Source organism: Protopterus annectens, chromosome 8.part0 (genome assembly GCF_019279795.1).
Source record: "Protopterus annectens isolate FY-2018-M chromosome 8.part0, PAN1.0, whole genome shotgun sequence".
NCBI lineage: Eukaryota > Metazoa > Chordata > Ceratodontiformes > Protopteridae > Protopterus > Protopterus annectens.
In genome coordinates, this window is record NC_056741.1 from 1,670,197,695 (window position 1) to 1,670,218,645 (window position 20,951).

The following is a 20,951-nucleotide window of genomic DNA, read 5'->3' on the forward strand; positions in this document are numbered from 1 at the left end:
AAAATTTCTGGAAGTGAGACCCTCTCTTAATGGCATGTAAAACCACTAATATCATCCACTGTCCCAGTTTCCTACATTCCTAACCATATAACTTCCTCGAACAGCTAAGTATATTACCCCAACTCTACCCCACCTTTTTTCTCCTGCACAGCAACCCTTTTTCCTCCATTCCCCCTTTTAATTTTAGCTATTTAGAAAGAATCACCATGAACCTCTTTTAAACAAAATTCTCCTAGATGCTCCCACAAGTTCTGATAACCTAACTCCCTAGTTCAATTATTTCTGCAAAGACTCCCTTACATCTGCACTTTTCTGCATCTGTTATCTTTGCATAACTAATAGTGGTATGCTTCACACTGAGAAAATAGCCATAATCAAACCCATAACAAAACAACCAGACCATAAACTGCTGCCCATGTCTAGTCTATATTTATTCTTCCAACTGTTGGAAAAATTGTGGAAAAATCTATCTTCAACTGCTTGGCATTTTTTGACCTGACTGTAGTACCATGCCTGCATGCTTGGCAGTCAGTGATGATTTTGTCTAACCATGTCCTTCTTTGTCAACCTCACAAAGGCTGCTTTATGGTGGAACAATCGCTTTATCATGCCTTGATTGACTTAGATATTAGCCCTGACTGTTACCTATGGTTCAAGGACTTCTTAACTGACAAACTGTTCACAGTTAAAATATATACTTCACTCCCATCCCCTATCATCCCCTTTTACTTAAAGGGATCCCTCAGGGGTCTGTACTTGCTCCCTTTTGTTCTCAGGCTTCATAAACAAACTCCCATATAATCTTCACCTCCTCACTCTAGTATTATATATCAGTGAAATGGTCATTTACAAATATAACCCCTCCCATTCAGTCATCCAAAACCAAGTTCATCATGGCCTATACATACTTAGCTAGATAAAAGATGAATACTTCTCAACCTTAATAAAACAAAAGCTACACTTTTAGTACCTATAGAAATGTGTTAATGATCTCTCAACCCTGTATAACATAGACAAGAATAACACCTCACCTAAAACTTATTCTCCTTATAATATCTCAGCATCTGCTTAGGCCAGACTCAACTTCCAAACCATGTGGATAACGCTAGAAAGGAAATTAGTCTCTTACCTTTTAGGGCCAAGAAAAATTCCCCCTTCATTTCCAAACTGAAAACAGAGGTAATCCAAAAGACTCAAGTCTGTTATTCTACCTGTGACCCTGAGGGTGACAGAACTAACAAAAAACAGAGTACAAAAGATATGTCCACATAAAATCACTTTAACCAGCAGATCTAGGAGACTATTTATCTGATAGCCTCCCTATGGGAGAAATTGAGAGACCTTGTTGAAGTTTCAGGTATTTTTTTTTTAGTTAATTAGGTAGATGGACAAGTTAAAGTGATTTTATTTGGACAAATCCTTCATATTCTGTTTCTACCTATCAAAACTGGTTAGAAAATGTATTGTCACACAACCCAAGGCCAATGAATCTACATCAAATTGTAGATGCCAAACAGAGACATTTACTAGTTGTCCTCCTCAATAACACCACTGTATCACCCTACATAAAACCAAATGATTACCAGTAAAGTAGTCAGCTAATCTACTACTACTAGGGCTACGTCTCTTAAAACTGAAACATATTAACTGCTGGTGGTAAAGCACACCACCTAAAACTACTCCTGCAGTTTATGAGGCTTCTTCCAGTTCTCCTGTACTCTACAACCCCTACTAACCAGGTTACAATGCACCATCTGCCCATTTCTATCCTCCCTACCCTAGGAATGATTCGACAAAACACCCTGTACTTGGAACTCACTCACTACATGAACCTACATCACGTTCCTTCTCAAAAGTGACATGGCATTTGATCAGGTCACAGTACATCCACAGCTATCTGGTCACTCACTGATATCACTATGCTTGGAATTGACAGATGCACTTTATTTTATGTGGATGGAGAGAGTAGCAGATGTCCTTCTAAACTGTCCTGTTGGTGTTGCAGAAGAGGTTTAGATCCCTAGACTGATCGTTTCTGATGGTATTTGACTTATTGATGTGCAGTAAATCCATCAGCATTGGGTCAGTTGACACCTTGCATGCCAGACTGAGGTCACCTCTTACCAGTCATATTGTTTAGGCCTTGTATTCTTTTAGTAAGTTATCTCTGTGGGTGTTCCAGCTGTTCCATGTGACTGGACAAATACATGCCAAAAGAGGCATTATACCAAATGATTGTCCAAAGAAGCGGCAATGACAGCCCTAGATCTAGATACTTTATATCTTTATTTATAACCTGTGCAATATAGAAGGGCTTTCTTACAACAATGGACACAGGTTGGTTGAAAGTTAGATCACTGTCCACAAAAGTTCCCATATCCCATACAACTGGGTCAACACTTAGGGGTATATTGTCAATGGGGTAGTTCCCTGGGGTAGATGTCTTCCCAAAGGACATGATGATGCATTTTTTAGCATTTACTTTCAGTCCATGATATTGGCATTAGTTATATATATGGGACAAACCTTCCTATAGGATGGGAAAGTCATCCTGCAGGAAGGATGGCAAAGTCTTTTGGAGATTCAATGAGTGTGTCTAGCTTGCAGTCATTTTTTTCTTTTATGTACTTTATTTATATTTGTTTACCATGGTAGAGCACTGATCAGGCAAGATCACTTGCAGGTGCAGCCTGGGATGAGTACATAACACATCAGTTTGTGAAGAATTAGCATACATGTAATAACAGAAGTAAAACCTGATATGTATAGGGTGGAAGCAATAGGTTAAGACAACACATATGCATAATCTTCAGGTAGAATTCATTATGAATACCTGAAAGAACATTTGTAAAGCATGGTAGGTGAAGACAGAGGAGGAGGAGTAGTATAGGAGATTAGAGGGAATGCAATGTTAGTAAAGGATGTAGAGAGGGTACAGGATTAGTAAGGGGCATAAACAGGCTATAGGGCTAGTAAGGAGCATAGAGAGGGTATAGGGTTAGGAAGGGGCATAAACAGGCTACAGGGTTAGTAAGGAGCATAGAGATGGTGTAGGGTTAGGAAGGGGCATAGACAGGCTGTAGGGTTAGTAAGGAGCATAGAGAGGGTATAGGGTTACCAAGGGGGCATAGGCAGGCAGGCAGGCAGTAGGGTTAGTAAGGAGCATAAAGAGGGTGTAGGTTTAGGAAGGGGCATAGACAGCCTGTAAGGTTAGTAAGGAGCATAGAGAGGGTGTAAGGTTAGGAAGTGGCATGCAGAGGGTGTAGAATTAGGAAATGGCATAGGGAGGACGTAGGGTTAGTAAGGAGCATAGAGATGGTGTATGATTAGAAAGGGGCATACAGAGAATGTAGGGTTATTAAAGAGCATTGGGAGGATGGAGGGTTAGTAAGGAGGACACAGAGGGTGTATGGTTAGTGATAAGTATATTTCGATGTAAATCCTTCTCCCCCCATACACAAGTACCACAGTCACAGTTTTCCAGTCTAAAACACTATTCCTGTCACCAGAGTCATATTAAGGAATGTTTTTAATAGCTATCCCAATAATTCAAGCCAAACCCTAATAGATCAGGGGTGGTACATCTTATCACTTACCTTTTTTTTCATTCACTCACATACCTGAAGTCCTATTTACTTTGATCTAGGTGGGCAGGTGCTTCCCTAATTCCCACCCTCCTTGCTGCTTTTCTTACATCCACAGATAATCTCATATTTACCCCTTCATATGGTCTTCTTACTTAATTCTGTTATTGATTTTATTACCCCACTTAATGATATGTTCCTTGTTTCAACATACTCATTTTCCATTAAGTTTTCATCTCCAATAAGCCTGCTACTGCTCTTTTAATGCTTTCCTAGCTTCTCCCTTTAGACATACTGGGTATATCTTCTATTTTTCTTTTTCCTTTTCTGCCTTATCTACCTAGAACTGTCCTTCAATCAACTTCCTCAATACAGTTCCAAAACTTTACTAAATTGCTGCACATTCTCCAGCCATCATTTCCTAAGGCATTTTCACTAAGGACCCTAATCAAACACAGTCAGAGCCCTTTAAAATATCAGTCAAACACTTTTTTATTTTCCTCATCCTGACTTAAATGCCACAATTATACATGATCACTACTTGTCAAGAATGCCTTGCTACTACATTACTTATCCATTAGCATTACATTAGTACCATAAAAACTGAAGTCTCACAATACTGTCCCAGAACTGAGTATAGTTGTGTTTATTGTATACTTGTGTATAAATCTCTCTCTCTCTCTCTCCAAAATAGTTCATTTTTCTTTCCCCTTCCTTTCTTATTTCTCCTTGCCCAAAACAGTTACTAAACCACTTTTAGCTCAGCTGTGAGATAGTATTTGTGCACAATCACTATTGACTCAGTGCACTCAACTGTCTCTTTAGTGTGATTTAATTTTTTCGTGTCCCTGCAAACAAATAGGTTATGTATGCAACATTGAAGTCTACTGTTTGAACACCAGTCTGTGGGCTATATTTTTATGTAAATTATAAAATATTATGCAGCCTAAAACAAAAAAAAATGTTCACACTATAATTGCTCTATTTTCATAGACCACAGCAGTCCCATTGCTACTTTTTCCTTCAGCTATGTTCCACTGCAGTCCACTGTCTCTCTTCCTTATTTTATTTTAATTTTTATCCTTTACCCCAAATACTTGTGTAACTAGTTTTGGTTCTGAGCCAGTATTTTTTCTAGAGCTGCAATCCTGCATTCTGGCTTACTTCTTCTCATTGTTTTCTGATCTGTGGAGGTTGGGGTAGCTTTTGGGCTTGCATTTCAAAGTCCATAGAAATCTTTGCCATTACACAGTTGTTCAAAGAGTCAAGTACATTTTTACAGTTATATGTCACTATTAGTCAGGTCAAGGTGATATTAGACTAACCCTCCTACTACAACTGTGTCCTAGATCAACAAAATCAAGACTTTCCTCTACTACCACAGAGGCCTTTTAAACTACATTGTTCTTTTTACTTATCTCTCTCAGCAGATTCGTGGCTGTTTAAGTTCAATCACTGATTGTTTTTCTCTGTCTCTTTGCCAAGTTTTCAACCTGCTTCACTCTCCCTTGATAACGCTTGGGCTCACTCCACTCCCCAACCCTACACCCAATTCCAACCCACCCCCTATTACTGTATATTTAGAATTCCATAGCACCACCCACATATTCCTCAAATCAATACTATTGGTTCCCTTCAGAAAAAAATCAATCAGTAGAATTAATCCCAATAGTAACACCCATTCTAGTTTACCACCAATGACTCTCTCTAAGACTGTCCTACTCCTTGCCCCCATAATTATCACATTATATCTCTACAGCCAAACGAGCAGCCTCCTAACATGTTTTAATCCTAATTTACAACAAAGATAAAACCCAAGTTAAATAAGATGCCCTTAAGTCACATTCTTTTATATTCCTGCCCCCTCTACTAGCCTTCATCAGCAATTATTAAATCTACCTCCTCCAAATAATCCTCACAAAGAATATCAACATCTATCCAGCCTATCTTTCTCCATAACATCCTATCTCTAGAAACAAACCACATCTGATGTATTTATCTATAACTATCTCAAAACTAAGTATCCAAACTTAAGAATCAAATACCAAACCAAGACCAAAATATAACAGGCCACACTGTTCCCTCTGTAAAATATCAGATCAAAAAATTAGCAGAGATATTCACCCCAAGCCAGGGCCTATTGTTCATAAAAACATCACTTCAAACTCCAAAATAAATCAGTCCCTAATACCTCTCAACAGAAAACAGAACCCAAACTGACCTTACTAAATATGAACTTAAGAAGTAGAATATGAACCTAAGACACACATGCCTATCTTGCCACATATACTCCTGGTGAAGTCATAGCTACTGAAACCTGGTTAAAAAAGAAATAAAGGATAATCACCCCCCCCCCCCAGCTACAATATACACAGACATGGCAGATAAAATAAGCATGCAGGTGGTGTAGCAATCATCTATAAAATACCCATAACTACTACCTGACAACATCCCAGGCTGCATTCTACACGAACTACAGAATGAACTGGAACCCCTACTAAGTACTATGTTCAATCACAGCCTCACCTCAGGCTTTGTGCCCACTGAATGGCACACAGCGATGGTTATCCCACTCCACAAAGGGGGAGCCACCACAAACCCCGGGAACTACCGCCCCATTAGTCTGACGAGCAAGGCTATGGAATGTATCATCATGGAACTTATAAACGATGACATTGGTAATCTCCAAACTCTGGACCCCGTCCAGTTTGGGTTTGTAAAAGGCAGATCATGTCTCCTAAACCTGATAAACTTCTTTGAAGCAGTCACCAATGCTGTAGATGAGGGTAAGGTGGTTCACATAACCTATCTAGATCTCGCCAAGGCTTTTGACACCATCCCCCACTCTGGTATTATAGATAAACTCACTAAACTAGGTATAAATCCATATGTCACAAGATGGGTTGTCAACTGGCTCATTGACAGAACCCACACTATGAAAGTAGCAGACTCCAAATCCGACTTCAGACCAGTAACAAATGGAGTACCACAGGGTTCAGTCCTGGGTCCTCTCCTGTTTGGTATCTACTTCTCTGAAGTACAGGCTAACACAGAAGGTCTTTGGCTAATGAAGTTCGCAGATGACTGCACACTAGAAGCCATAATCGAAACTCCTAATGATGTGAACATCCTACAAAAAGGCCTCACTGAGACAGATGCCTGGTGTCAAAGCCATGGCCTCAAGCTCAATGCTAAAAAGTGCATTGTCATCCCTTTAGTAAAAACTCTGTACCTATGAACTACCACATAGGTGGTAGTCTACTTAACACCAAAAGTGTGATAAGAGACCTTGGGACACAGGTGGACAGAAGTCTCTCCTTTGATAATCACATCGCCACAGTAGTCAGGAAATCCTTCTATGTGGCAAACCTCCTCACAAAAGATTTCTCATCCAGGAAAAAAGAGGTAATTGTTCCCCACTACTCATCACTCATTAGACCCATTATAGAATACAGTGCCCCTTTTAGTATGTACCTCACAAGACATCTATAACAACTGGAAAGGCCACAGAAATACCTCACAAAGAGGATTACCTTAAACAGATGCCCTACGCAGACCATCTCAAAAAACTCCAGCTTTACTCCATCGCATACCGCCTACTCAGAGGCGATCTCTGCCTAACATACAAAGTTATGTCAAACTCAGAGCTGTTGGACATGCTCCACTTAAAGAAATCCCAATCCCTCCAAGCTACACACTCTAGGGACCTAAACCTTGTCACCACAATAAACAGAACATGCCTGAGGGATAGATACCTGTCCTAGAAACTTCCCACACAAACAACAACAAACTACCTATCTATATCAAACAAAGCTCGTCATTAGCACTCTTCAAGAAAAATCTTGATGATTGGATGGAAGATAGGAAATTCACCTCAGGGATCACTTCTATGGCTCTGCACGACAGGGGCACAGGAAAATAATTTTCTTGGGTGGCGAAAGCCAGGGTGCCTTTTGGGCTAGGCTTAGGCCCTAAGGCCAAGAGCCTAGTACCTACCTATGAACCTATGAACTCCCACAGTAAATACCCAAATTTAACAATGCTGAACTTCTAATAACACTCCTAAAAATCAATAACAGGAAAACTATATGTTTAACACAGCAATTTATATACCACCAAGGAATAACATTGATATACTGCTGAAAACATCCTATAGTGGATAGCCAAACAAACAATAAAACTATAATATTTGGAGGCTTAAATATAGACTTATATATAGACTGGCAACTTATAAATTCCACTACCCCCACTGAATCTATAAACTTATACAACTTCAATTAAATAATAACCACATCCACTAGAATCAAAAGAACTTCAGGGAGACACTCACCATTAGACTGGATTCTCACAAATGAGACAAACTGACAAAAGTAGGCTGCCTCTTAGATAGCATAAGTGATCATATACCAACTTATGCCATCAGAACTCACTATAACCTAGAAAATAAACATATTATCTAGAATGAAAAATGAAATACAACCTATTTCAGCAAAGATATTTTGAATGAAGCACTAAAACAATATAGCTGGAATGTACTTAGAACAACGCTGCTAGATATTGCTGTAGAACACGTTAATAACATATTGTTATAGACCTTAAATTATCTAGCACCAGTATATAATAAAAGAGTAAAGTTCAACCATGCCTAACAAAAGAAACAAAAAAACTCATGATAAAAAGGGACAAAGCCTGGAAAAATTTGTATAAAAATAGAAATCAAAATGCCTTCCAGCAATTTAGACATCTTGGATACCTTGCAAAACTCAGTGTCAATAGGACAAGCTATATCAACCTACAAAAAAAAACATCAGAACAACCCAAAACGTTTTTGGCCATCACTAAATAAACTACTCTAACCTGGCAAGACCACCGCCCCCTTTCCAAAAATAGACAATATGACAGACTCAGTCCCAACACAGTTTAATTCCCACTTTATGCAATCAATATTATCTATTAGACACTAAAACATCTGATCCACTCACTCTACCCCTGTCCAATAAAAACCAGCCACAGCTCTTCAGTTTTAGTCTAATACCTATCTCACTCATAACAAAGTTGCTCCTTAAACTAAAAACTACTTCTGTAGCTGTAGACCAATTACCATCAGACTACCTTAAAATGGCCGTGGATGTCATAGCCTTCCCATGTGCATATTAATTAATATGTCCATAGCAAAAAGAGACATCCCATCACTGTGGAAAAAATCCTACATCATACCACTGCACAAAGGTGCCAGAGCTACAGAGATTAAAAAGTACAAAGCAATAGCAATTCTCTCCACATCTCCAAAATATTAGAGAAATGCATCCATATGCAGCTGATGTAATACCTAACCTCAAATAACCTACTCTCAGAAATAGAACATGGCTTTAGGCCCTAGTTCAGCACCACTACTGCTTTATTACACTTCACCAATATAATAAACCAACATAGAAACAATGGTCTGCTGGTGTCCCCCATGTTCTTAGACTTATCAAGTGTGTTTGATACTGTCTTGTACCAGCAACTGCTGATTTGACTCTTCTCAATAGGACTTTTACGATACTCCTTGTCATGGTTCTTTGTTATCTATCTGGAAGGCACTGAGCCATTAAATGGCAGCAAAGCTACTTGTCTTTCCACTAGTTAGTACAGGTGTCCCTCAGGGCTCTATCCTAGGTCCTCTCCTATTTAATATATTTATTAATGACCTCTACACCTCCACTTACCATGCTAGTTTAGGTCAGTATGCAGATGACTGAACATTAATATGTGTAGCCTCAACAATAAATAAGGTCCAAGACATTACCCAAAAATCTTTCTCCTCAGTAGAAACTTGTATCAAAGAATCAAACCTTCCACTCAAACCCAAGAAAACTCAGTTAATGCTTTTTACCTCAAAAAGTTGCCAAAATCAAAAGCAATCTTTTTCCATATAGTCAGCAAATAATACTGTCATTGAAACTGTAATTCACAGTAAACTTCTAGGTGTTATAACAGATAATCTCAAATATATCCAGCATATACTGCACACCATTAAATCTACACACCACAAACTTGGCATCATTCATAGAATCAATACAGATACTGCATGAAAAACTCTAGTCACCACCTTCTTATTGCCAACTCTCTATACACCACTCCTGTCCTAACAAACTTAAACAATACTCAAAGAAAGAAACTTGCTGCCTGCTACAGTAAAATAACTAAATTTGCCACCAGTCTCCCTCACAGGACCCTCAATCGTCATAGCTTTTTTTGTAAAAACCTGGAGCTTTTCTCCTCAGGTCTCTGCTGAAAATGGGCACAAGCTCAGCCAGACTAACCTGGTCAACAAATGTCAAATAAATAAATAAATAGCTTAAAGAGATTAAATTGGCTTGAACTACACAACCACAACTAACTACAGTATATAAACTCATTCATCATCCAGAAAAATGCCCTGTACTACAAAATTTATTACTGTCCTACTGTCCAGCAAGGGACTTCTGTTCTAGTAACAAATCCTTGCTACTCACAAATAATATTTCAAGAGAGCTTGTGTCATGCGCCAAGAATACATTACTAACTATCCACTTACCTTAACCCGCACCCTAACCCTAAGGTCCGTAGCTGTCACACCACAGTGGAGGAAATAGCGAAGCCACGGAACGACCCACCAAAATCTTGCCCTAGGCAAGATTTTGATGTTCTGGGGCTTTGCTATTTTCATCATTTGATGTTGTGGATTCGATGTTTTAATGTTCAGCATTTTACTTCTTTGAAGTTTTGATATAGACCCGAATCAACTCAACTGAAGCTCAAAGTGTTACTGCTCGATGCCAGGAGACAAAAAAACTATGCTCCCTCAAGCCCTTCTCACACTTGAGAATATAGACATCTGTGTGGTTAGTGAGACATGGTTTAAAGCAACAGAGTACCCCAGCAGTATAACGTTTCAGTGTCTTCCACACTTTGAGACCAGTAGCTGCACAGACAAGGGCTAAAGGAGGAGGTGCCTCAATATACATTAATAACAAACGCACATCTAGGGTGGTCAAACAGGATGAAGTGCTGGGGTTCCACTGCATGCAGATCACTATAGACAAAATCCTGTACCATATCCTAGCCAGTATTAGGTCACCCTCCATGTCCCACAAAGCTCATAATGCATACTTGGACATACTAGAGACACTTATCATCCAACCTAATACCGTACTCATGGGAGACTTTAATTACCCCTCTATAGACTGGGAATCTTACATATCTTCATATATACATCCACAGAGATACCTGAACTTTGTAAATACAAACACACTTGACCAAATAGCAAATATGCCCACTACAGACTCCAACATACTGGACATCATGCATTCAAATATGGGAGAATGCTGCAACCCCCAGCATCTCATTCTCCCTGGTAAGGTCTGAGCATAAAGCTGTCTCCTTCAAAATCAAGTGTGCAAGCCCATTAAAACCAGAAACACGTAGGAACTATTCCAGGTCAAATTACCTTTTATTAAGTGATGGATTGTCAAAATTCAATGCCCCTCCAAACCCAGGGAACACAGTAGCTTACACTAAATTGCTCTCAAAATTCTGTACAACCATGTCAGTGGCTGCACAGAGGCTGCTGTACCTACCAGAAGTAAGCCCAGCACTCGCCCTAGAAATAAATCACCCTGGTAGTATTCCAAATTAAACAGGATATAAAACAAAAAAAGAAAAACATTATAGCAAAAGTCAGGAAGGGTAATTCCTACAGAGATATATGCCCATTTACTTTGATGAGAGAGTTTCGAAGAGGGTTAATTAGGTCAAGCAAAGCCAACTTTGAGGTTAAGATCTGCCTGTAGGATTTGGGGGTTGGGATAATGGGTCCACCTCCATCTATAACTGGGCAGTATGTACTGGGTACTGTCACTAAAGCCAAGAACAAGGCCTCAGTGGGCTCCAATAACATCCCAGGATGCCTCCTGAATAGTCTGAAATATGACTTATCAGGACCCCTAGAGTCATTATTTAATTATAGTCTTAAAACAAACTTTGTGCCATGTGAATGGAAGACTGCAGTGGTCATCCCCCTTCGTAAGGGAGGACCTTAAACTGACCCCATAAACTACAGACCATTAGTCTGACATAGTCTTCTTTGCAAAGCCATTGAAAGAATTATCATGGAAATTATCAACAAGGACATAGGAGACCTTAAGTTACTGGATCCATCCCAATATGGCTTTCTCAAAGGAAGGTCATGCTTATTGAATCTGGTGGACTTCTTTGAAAAGGTCACCAAGGCAATGGATAAGGGCAAAACAGTGCACACTGCCTATCTAGATCTGGCTAAAGTATTTGATACAATACTCCACATACGAATTGCCAACAAATTTATGGAACTCGGTATAAAGCTCTTTATAACATGCTGGATAGCTAGCTGGCTGATGTGATAGGACCCAGGAGGTTAAAATCATTAAGGTCACCTCCACAAAGAGGCCAGTTTCCAGTGGAGTCCCCCAGGGCTTTGTGCTCGAATGTCAAAACCAATGTAAAAGGCCTTTGGCTGACCAAGTTCGCAAATGACTGAAACATGGTAGCAGTCATTGAATCCCCCCAAGATAAGAAAACTCTTAAGGAAGGTGTAATACAAATGAAGACATGGAGCCTAAGCCATGGCTTAAACCCCAATACCAAGAAATGCATTACAGTACCTTTTGGGATGTCTGCCACCCTGGGTAATTACAATAAAACACCCTTTAAGGTTGACTCACTAGTCAGTGTTCTGGGAAATCATGTATAAAGTGGCTTTTTTGGTGGGGAGATTGTGTAAAGACAAAGGGTAGTGTCATAATCACTATTAAATTATCATTAATATGGCTTGCTGTGGTGGCAGTATATGTGTTTGAAATCAGCAAGCTGAAGTACATTATTGTGGCCATTATATTTATGTGACTTATTTTCCATAAAAGATGGTGAACTCTTTCTCTCAGGAGGTGGTGCTTTCCTCTGGGACAGTACACATATTAAAGACACTGAAACTAGTGTTAGATTCCAGAAACAAAATAAATATATGCTCTAAGTTGTGTCTGTAAAATTGTGACTTAGAGAGTCAGCAAAATTATAATAATAAAGCAAATGTGTTTAGTTTTTGAATACATGAAATGTGAAAATGTTTACTTATTCCTACAGGGAGCAAACATACATTTTTTCCTCGCCCTCCTCCCACATCATTCTTTCAAACTGTCCAAATGGCACTGACCATCTCCAGTTCTACTTGCTATCCTTCCTCTCTTGGACTTCCCCAAGTGAGCTGGGGCTGGTGTGGATCATTAGTGGTTACAGCAACTACTAAGGGTGACTTCAAATCAAAGGGGGGCTGCAGGAGACAGCTGAATGGACATGGTCAGCTAGAAAGGGGTGTGGCCAACTAGAAATGCTCATTAACTTGCTAATTATTTTACATTCATCTTAAAATACAGACAAAAAAAGTATTACAGTCTTGGAAATACATAATTACAACAACAGTAAACAGCAGGACATTTTTTTTTAATTCACACCCAGCCCCAATTCCCAGTGCCTAACCCACCCACAGTATCTGATTTGATCTGGGCTGGATAATGCATAAGTGAAGACGCTTCCATGATGAATGGCGTACAGTTGTAATCAAATCCAAATGAACTGATAACCCAATTGTCTGCTAAGTACTGCTTCTGACTATTTCTCGCTCTCTTTTTCCCAGCACTCAAAGCTTGGGAAGAGAGCGAGAACCAATCAGTAGACATCCAGCCATCCACGTCACGTTCATGACTGTGGACTTGTCAGTCCAATCCCATTCCACTTCACTGTGGTTACAAACTGGATAGACTTCTGGACATCTGTACACTGATGCCTTCTCTTCTTAATCCGGACTGCTGTATCAGCAGTCCAAATTTACAGAAACTATTTTTTTTAAACTCAGAACTCACTGAGCACACATGTGCAGTTCAAGTTCCGGGACTTTAGCAGTGAGTCAGTCGGTCTCACAGCTAAGGAGCCAGGACTAAATATTTTATTTTTTAAAATTCTTTTTCTTTCTTTTCATAGTTGGGGGGACTGCAGTCCTGCAGTCCGATAGCACGAGCCATCCCTGGTTTTACAGATATCAGGGAAGAAATTAAGAAGATTTAATATTTGGGGGAGTTTCCAAGAGTACAGTTGCCATATGGAAGCAATCATGTCTGTGTTTGAAGCAGCTGGAAAAAAATGTAATAAGGAATGTAATGCCCATGCCCTGGCCCAGCAATCATGGAGCCTCAATCCTCACTACTAACACCAAAGAGGATGTCCCACATATGAGGAAAGGATAATAAATACACACAGCAAAGTGCAATTTCCCTTAAGTGCACACAGAGATCACAGTCAGTCTGGGGCTGGTTGCTCCCTTGCTCCCCAGGTCCCCATTAAGACTCCCCACTGGCACAGCTATAGGGTCCAGATCTCAGCCTAGCTGGCAAGCTAACCACCAGTACCCTCTCTGTCCAACCAGTGCTTTGTGTCCCTGCCCAAGTAGCTGAAACACACACACTTTGAGATAAGTATTTATACAACTTCACAGACACTCCTGGGAAAGGATGGCACAGATTCTCCAGCTGTGCCCCTTTACCCAGACTATACAGTAGTAATTACTGCCACCACCAGCTAATAATTATCAGCTACTCAAAGGCCCTTAAAAGGGTGTCCAATTATTACTGTGCAATATTATTATCCAATTGGTAAGTGTGACTAATCAGTCTTAAGGCTTATTAGAGTGGCTTAGTTCAGTAAACTCTATAAATATGCAATGTACTATAGATATTAACTTATCTCTACATAAACCAGCCACAGTTAAAAGGGTTTAAAAATCTTTACTAATAAATATTTAAAACACAAGACAATGCTACTACACCACAGTGCTATTCAAGAGTTCAGAGATCACACAGAAACTTCAAATAATTCCGTAGTACAGTTCTGACATAACAGAAAAACACTTAGTTTAACTTTCTTCCAATTTCCTAGCTATTACCACAAGAAAACATACTTCTGAAATAACTTACTTAAGACACAGGCAGAGTGATGATTAGATGGATATCAAGACAAAAAGGCTCAATAATCCCTGGTTCTCACTGTTTAAATTGAAACTGCAGTTCTGATAAAACATTACATCATTTGTTTACACTTTCTTGATTTCCAGGCCACACAGAAACTGCATTTACATTCTTTTACACTTAGAGCAATAAAGGACATTCCACATGTAAATTCTGATCATTAACTTTAGACTTAAAGCAATAGGCAGGATGCTTACTCCAGACTCATCAACTCCAAATTCTAACTTCAAAGGAATGGACATAAAGTAATTTTAATTTCAAAGGACCAAAAAGAAATGCTTGACCATTTTCCTTACAGCAGATGGCAATTTTGCCAGATTGTTGAAACAGCATTTCTTTACATTTAAGACACAAGCCTGTATTTTACATTTATATTTACAAATGCCAGAATTGTGTATCAAATTCTATTTGACTAGGCTGGCAGCCTTCACCCTTCTCTACCAGTCTTCACAAGGACTTTGACAAACTATGTTTGAATAATGTTAGTTTTGGTGTTGCATAACCTCAGTAACATGTTAGAAATTTTTCGCTGTTCATCCAGGACAACTAGATAGCTCATAAATGACAGTTGTGAATCTCTGCAAAAGCAGTGCAGTGGAATCTTTCCCTTAAACCAGAAGAGCTATGAACTATGGAATTAAAGAACAGAACTGAGACTTAAAGAAAATTGGTTCATACTAAGCAGTTACTGGCTAATTTGGAGGAAAAGTCTTGAAGAAGAAGTATGATATTTGAGTAGGGTGTTGGAGGGTGAGGAAGGCTCAAACCATGTGAAGATTGTAAAAGTTATACTGCCAATTTGAAAGGGAGACTATATGATGTACTTGTTTTTACAGAACAGGCTCTTTATTTCAAAGTATAATTTTTAGGGGAGGAATCAGTCTATTCAATCATATATATTAACTTAATCTATATTGGTTTAACAGTTGTATATTAGTATTCGAGTAGTCAAGTGAAACTGATGTAGGATACTGTGTGGCATTCTGTATATAATGAGTGGGGCTTCTTGTCACATGTCTTGCATATTCAAATGAGACACTGAGGCTGGATATGCGTTCAAGTCATTTGTTATACATTCACACATCAGGAGCTGTAACTTGTACATATACTTCAGACTTCATATGCTTACTGACTGACTTAACTTCTAACACACACATGTGCATCTCCATTCAAGCTTACATTCACACTGACTGACTACACAAAATGGCACTGATCTTGCACGTGGTCAGTAACTTATATGCCCCTGCTGTCTAGCTACATTGGCTGACTAGGGTAAATATACACACTGAAAAAACATCCTCCCTCTCTAACTTTGATCAACACTGCAAAATACAAGAACAAAGGCATATTTAAGAGCTAGACATTATTTCAACATTTTAACAAAACATAACTGATTTCAAGTCTAAGTCACTGTGTATTTAGGATTGGGTTTGCAAATTCTACCCGATCTAGTTACATAGAAAATTTGACTTGGTTTAGCAACAGGGGCAGTCTCTGGGGATTCATTCAATACTGGAACATTTGGGTTTACATCAGAGTTGTTTAAAGAAAGCACACTGTCCTTTTGAATTTGAACCGATGATGGGTCACTCTGGAAATTAGAGTCACTGGTTCTGAGACAGGTAACACATGCCTACAATTCCTTTTGTAATCCATTCCTTCAGATTTTATTATGTAAGATCTCAGTTCCTCACAAATGTCCTTAACGATTACTACATGATCATAAACTTTGGATGTTTCCATTCTCACAACTTCTCCTTGTAACAATGGTCAAAGGGATTTACTGGTTTTATTAAAATATGACTTTTGTGACTGGTATTTCAACAATTGCTGTTTTTTTAGACAGATCTGGTTGCAAGCCAAAACTGGTAAACAAATGTTCTACATAGGTAACTTCTTTCAGTTGTGCCTTGACCACTCTATTGTTCTTTGCGTTTGGTACTAACAATTATCTACTGACTGTAAAAGTTGTTCAAGTCTATCTGGACATCATTCTTTGAGCAGGTAAACCAAGCAAGTTATCTTGGGGAATGTTTCTGAGATTGTGTAAGTTAAGGAAAACATCGGTACCATCTCTTTTGGATTTCTCCAACAAGTGCTTTGCACTCTGAACTGCACAATCAGCTAAAATTGGCTTGTGGATACTCAGGGCTACTGGTAATATGAAAAAAGTTTCTAGATTCAGCAAATTTCTTGAACTCCTGACCAGTAAACTATGGACCATTGTCAGACATGACTTTGTGCAGACTACCATGGACAGACAAATATCTCTTCAATTGTGTAATGACTGTGCTGGATGTTAAGTTAGGAAGCAGGTCAATTTCAAACCAGTTTGAGTAAGAGTCAAGTAACACCAAGTAATGTTGACCACTCCATTGAAAAATATGTACAGCAGATGTTGACCATTGTAATTCAGGAATTTGGTGTAGCTGAAGCGGTTCTTTTTGTTGATGCAGTTTGGTGCTGTTGTATACTGAACATGCTAGAATTTCCTTCTCTATATCTTTGGACATAGAAGGGCAAAATACAAAGCCTCTTACCCTTCTTTTGGTTGAATCAGCACCTGGGTGATTACTGTTAAAAATGTTGATATATTCCTGTTGTAATGCTTCAGGAATTGCCACCTTTGGACCTTCCATCATGATTCCATCTTCTATCATTAGTTCATCTCTGTAAGGAAAATACTGCTGAATGTCAAGTGGTAAACTAGTTGTCGTGTTGCCCATCCTTGAGTGATAATGTTTATCAGCTTCTGGAGAACTGGGTCTGAAGCTGTGTGATTCTTTTAGTTCATCAAGCCATCGTGATGAAAAATGTCTGACTTCCATGACTTCATTGTCTGCTGTTTCATTGTCATGCTGCTCTGTCATTTGTCTGGGTGTGCATGACAAAGCATCAGTAAGGTACAAGTGTTTGCCCTTTTTGTAAGCAATATTGAAACTGTATATTTGCAATTTTAACATCATGCATTGCAATCGAGCTAGGGCTGCGTGTATTGGCTTTTTCAAAATTGTCACTAGTGGTTGGTGATCAGTCTCTGTTTGGATAGGTCTGCCATAAATATAAAATTGAACTTTGAACATTTTATTTATTTATTTATTTATTTGATATTTTTTGACTGGGAAAGTCCGACTGGGCTAGGGCCCTTTTCAGTGGAGGCCCAGGGAGAAAAGCTCCGCACAAGAAACACATAAGCTTAGTTATAATTCATAATTTCCACAAAGAAAAAAAACATGCATAATTACAATTTAAGTATAACATCCAGTAGTATTAAAAAGTCAAGGGAAAGCTCTCACTGGCATAATAAAAATACACATTGAGAATGAAAGATTCGCAAGAGTATCGACCTGAAGTATGAAATTGGGTTTAATAGTTCACAGACAGGTATGTTAGTATGAGAAGAAGTAGGAAGCAGTTATGTTTGGACAAGGCTTGTAGGAAGAGAAACAGCATTGTGCTGTGGTAGGTTAAGACCTTTAGAGTATTTTAGTAAGTGCGTTATGTCTATGTGAATAATGGGAGTATTACTGAGAGTAATAAGGAGGATATGATAGATACTAGTAAATGGATAGTGGTGGTAAGATAGATTGGGGGAAGAGAGATGGAATTAGAGAGGGTTGTATGTGTTAGACATAGCATAGTGACAGGTCTGAGTCTGAAGTAAACGTTGTTTAAATGCTTTTTTGAATTCTTGTGTATGTGATATGTTTTTAATGTGCAATGGTAGTTTGTTGTATGAAACAGTACTGCCAAAAGTTCTTTTTCTATTTGTGCATAATGCATCTCTGTTTGAGATAAAGCTGTTGACACATAAGCAATGGGTATGCCTTCTTGATGACATGCTGCACCAAGGCTGTACTTTGAAGCATCACATGAAAGAGTTACAGATTTGTGAACATCATAATATCTCAGTATGGGTGGCTGGCAATTTTCTTCTTCAAAATATCAAATACTCTTTGGTGTTGTTCCAACCAGGACCAGTTTACAATTTTTGTGTGTCAACTCACGTAATTGTGCAGAAAGCTCACTCAAGTCTGGGATGAACTTTCCTAAATAGTTGACCGTATCTAGGAAACTTTGTAAAGATGCAACATTCTCTTGACCTGGCATTTCAACGATTGTTGTTTGCTTAAACGGATCTGGCTGTAAGCCTGAACTGGTAAACAAATGTCCCACATAAGTAACTTCTTTCAGTTGGAATTTACATTTCTGAGTGTTCAATTTAAGATTTACTTCATGTGCATAGTCTAGAACTTTGCTGAGAGTTCTATCATGTTCATCTTTATCATTGCCTCCAACAATAATCCCGTCTACTATAATAGCACAAGGATAACCAGAAAAAAATGTGTTCATTGGCATATTGAAATACCTCACTGGCAGAATTAATTCCAAATGGCATTCTTAAAAATCTGTATCTACCAAATGGCTTACTGAATGTGGTTAACAATGAAGATTTGTGATCCAGTGAAATTTGCCAAAGGGAGCTTTTTGCATCTAAGACTGAAAAAACAGTGGAATTTGGCATGAGAGTGGCTACATCTCCTACTGTACACATTGGACGATGAGGATGTTTAAGTGTTGTGGATCAATACATATTTGCATATCATCTGAGCTTTTTTTATGAGCTACGGCCATGGAGGATACCCATTCAGTCAGTTCTTCTACTGGAGTAAGGACACTTAAATTCATCATTTTGTTTAGTTCTGCTTTTGCTTTGCTCTGGATTGTTACTGGAATCTTCTGTGCTGGTCTGACAATTGGACTTGCGTCTTGGTTTAATTTAATAGAATGCATGACTGGAAGTTTATCAAGCTCGTCTTTGAAAATATCAGGATATTCACAGAGTAAAACTATCGTTGTTATTCAGACTTATATGGTGGACCTCTTTATTAAATGAAATCAGCCCCATTCGCAAACTGTCTTTGAGGCCTAACAGTGACTGCACATGTCTTTTGACTATGGAAAACTGCAGCTCATAGCCGTTTCTATCAGAATGGCATGAAAGAACAACTGCGCCATGAGTTTGGATCTGTTCAGCACCATAAGGAGCTAGTTTTGCACACTTTGCTGAATTAAGTTTCTCACTAGCTCTTACTTTAGCAAACATTTGTGCTGACATAACATTGCACTTAGGTCCAGTGTCTACTTTAAGCTCTACAGGTTTCCCATTAATTTGTACAGTACAAAATATTTCGCTCTTTGCTGAAAACTGATATTAACAGTTTCATCGATCACAGAGATACCACTAACTTAGAAAGTTTGCTTACAGGTCTCAGAGTTTGCTACAGTCACTACCTGATCTGCTTGCTTCTTTTGATACTCTCTTTTAATAGAAGCTTGTGACACTTTAGACTTGCAAAACCTTTTGAAATTATTCCACTTTTTACATTTGTGGCATTGCTGACCAAAAGCTAAACTCTATTCCCGTTTAGGTTCATGACTGCCTCTACAGTTTTGACACTTAACAATGAGGCTGGGTGTGGCACTGCCTCTCGGTTTATTTCTTTTTCATCTTAACTTTCTGCTGCACACTATCAACATTCACACTAGCAGATACTGCAAACATGCTTTTCTCATTCGTAAGCATATTTGTATGTTTTTCTGTAATCTAATATATTTGGCAAATCTCAATGGCTTTGCTCAATGTTAATTCACTATCATGAAGTAAAATCTTTCTCATTTCATCATTATTAATACCACATACAAGACTTTTTTTATCAACTCATCTTATAAATCACCAAATCTACATGTTTTTGCTTTATTTCTTAAGTCGGTAATATATGCTGCAATAGTTTCACCAGGCTTTTGATTTCCTGTGTAAAAATTGTGCCTTTCCATTGTAATATTCGTTTGATGGTTACACATTTCTCTAAATTTATGCTTTAAGCACTCAGGGTCTTCTTGCATTTTAGCCTGTATCACAGTATAGTGGGTCTCCCCCTCCCCTGCATACATGGCAGGTGCATACACAAATGAACGTTCCCACTCAGTAGCCTCTGAGCCAGCTAAATTGAAAAGTATAAATGCTCTTGTACATGTGTCTTTATCAGAAAATGCAGCCTGTATGAAACTATTGTATTCTTGCTCAAACACTCACTAATTCTCAGCAGTATTATTATCAAACACCAGTGGTTCAGATCTGTGAAATACCTCTGCCATAACAACTAATTTCTTTTAAACATAAGTATAGAGCAGGTACTTATAATTTTGCTCAAGTGTACAACAACCTCTTCATAAATGTTTTACTTTAACACTGCAAATGACTTGAACAATCTGGACACTTCAGACACCT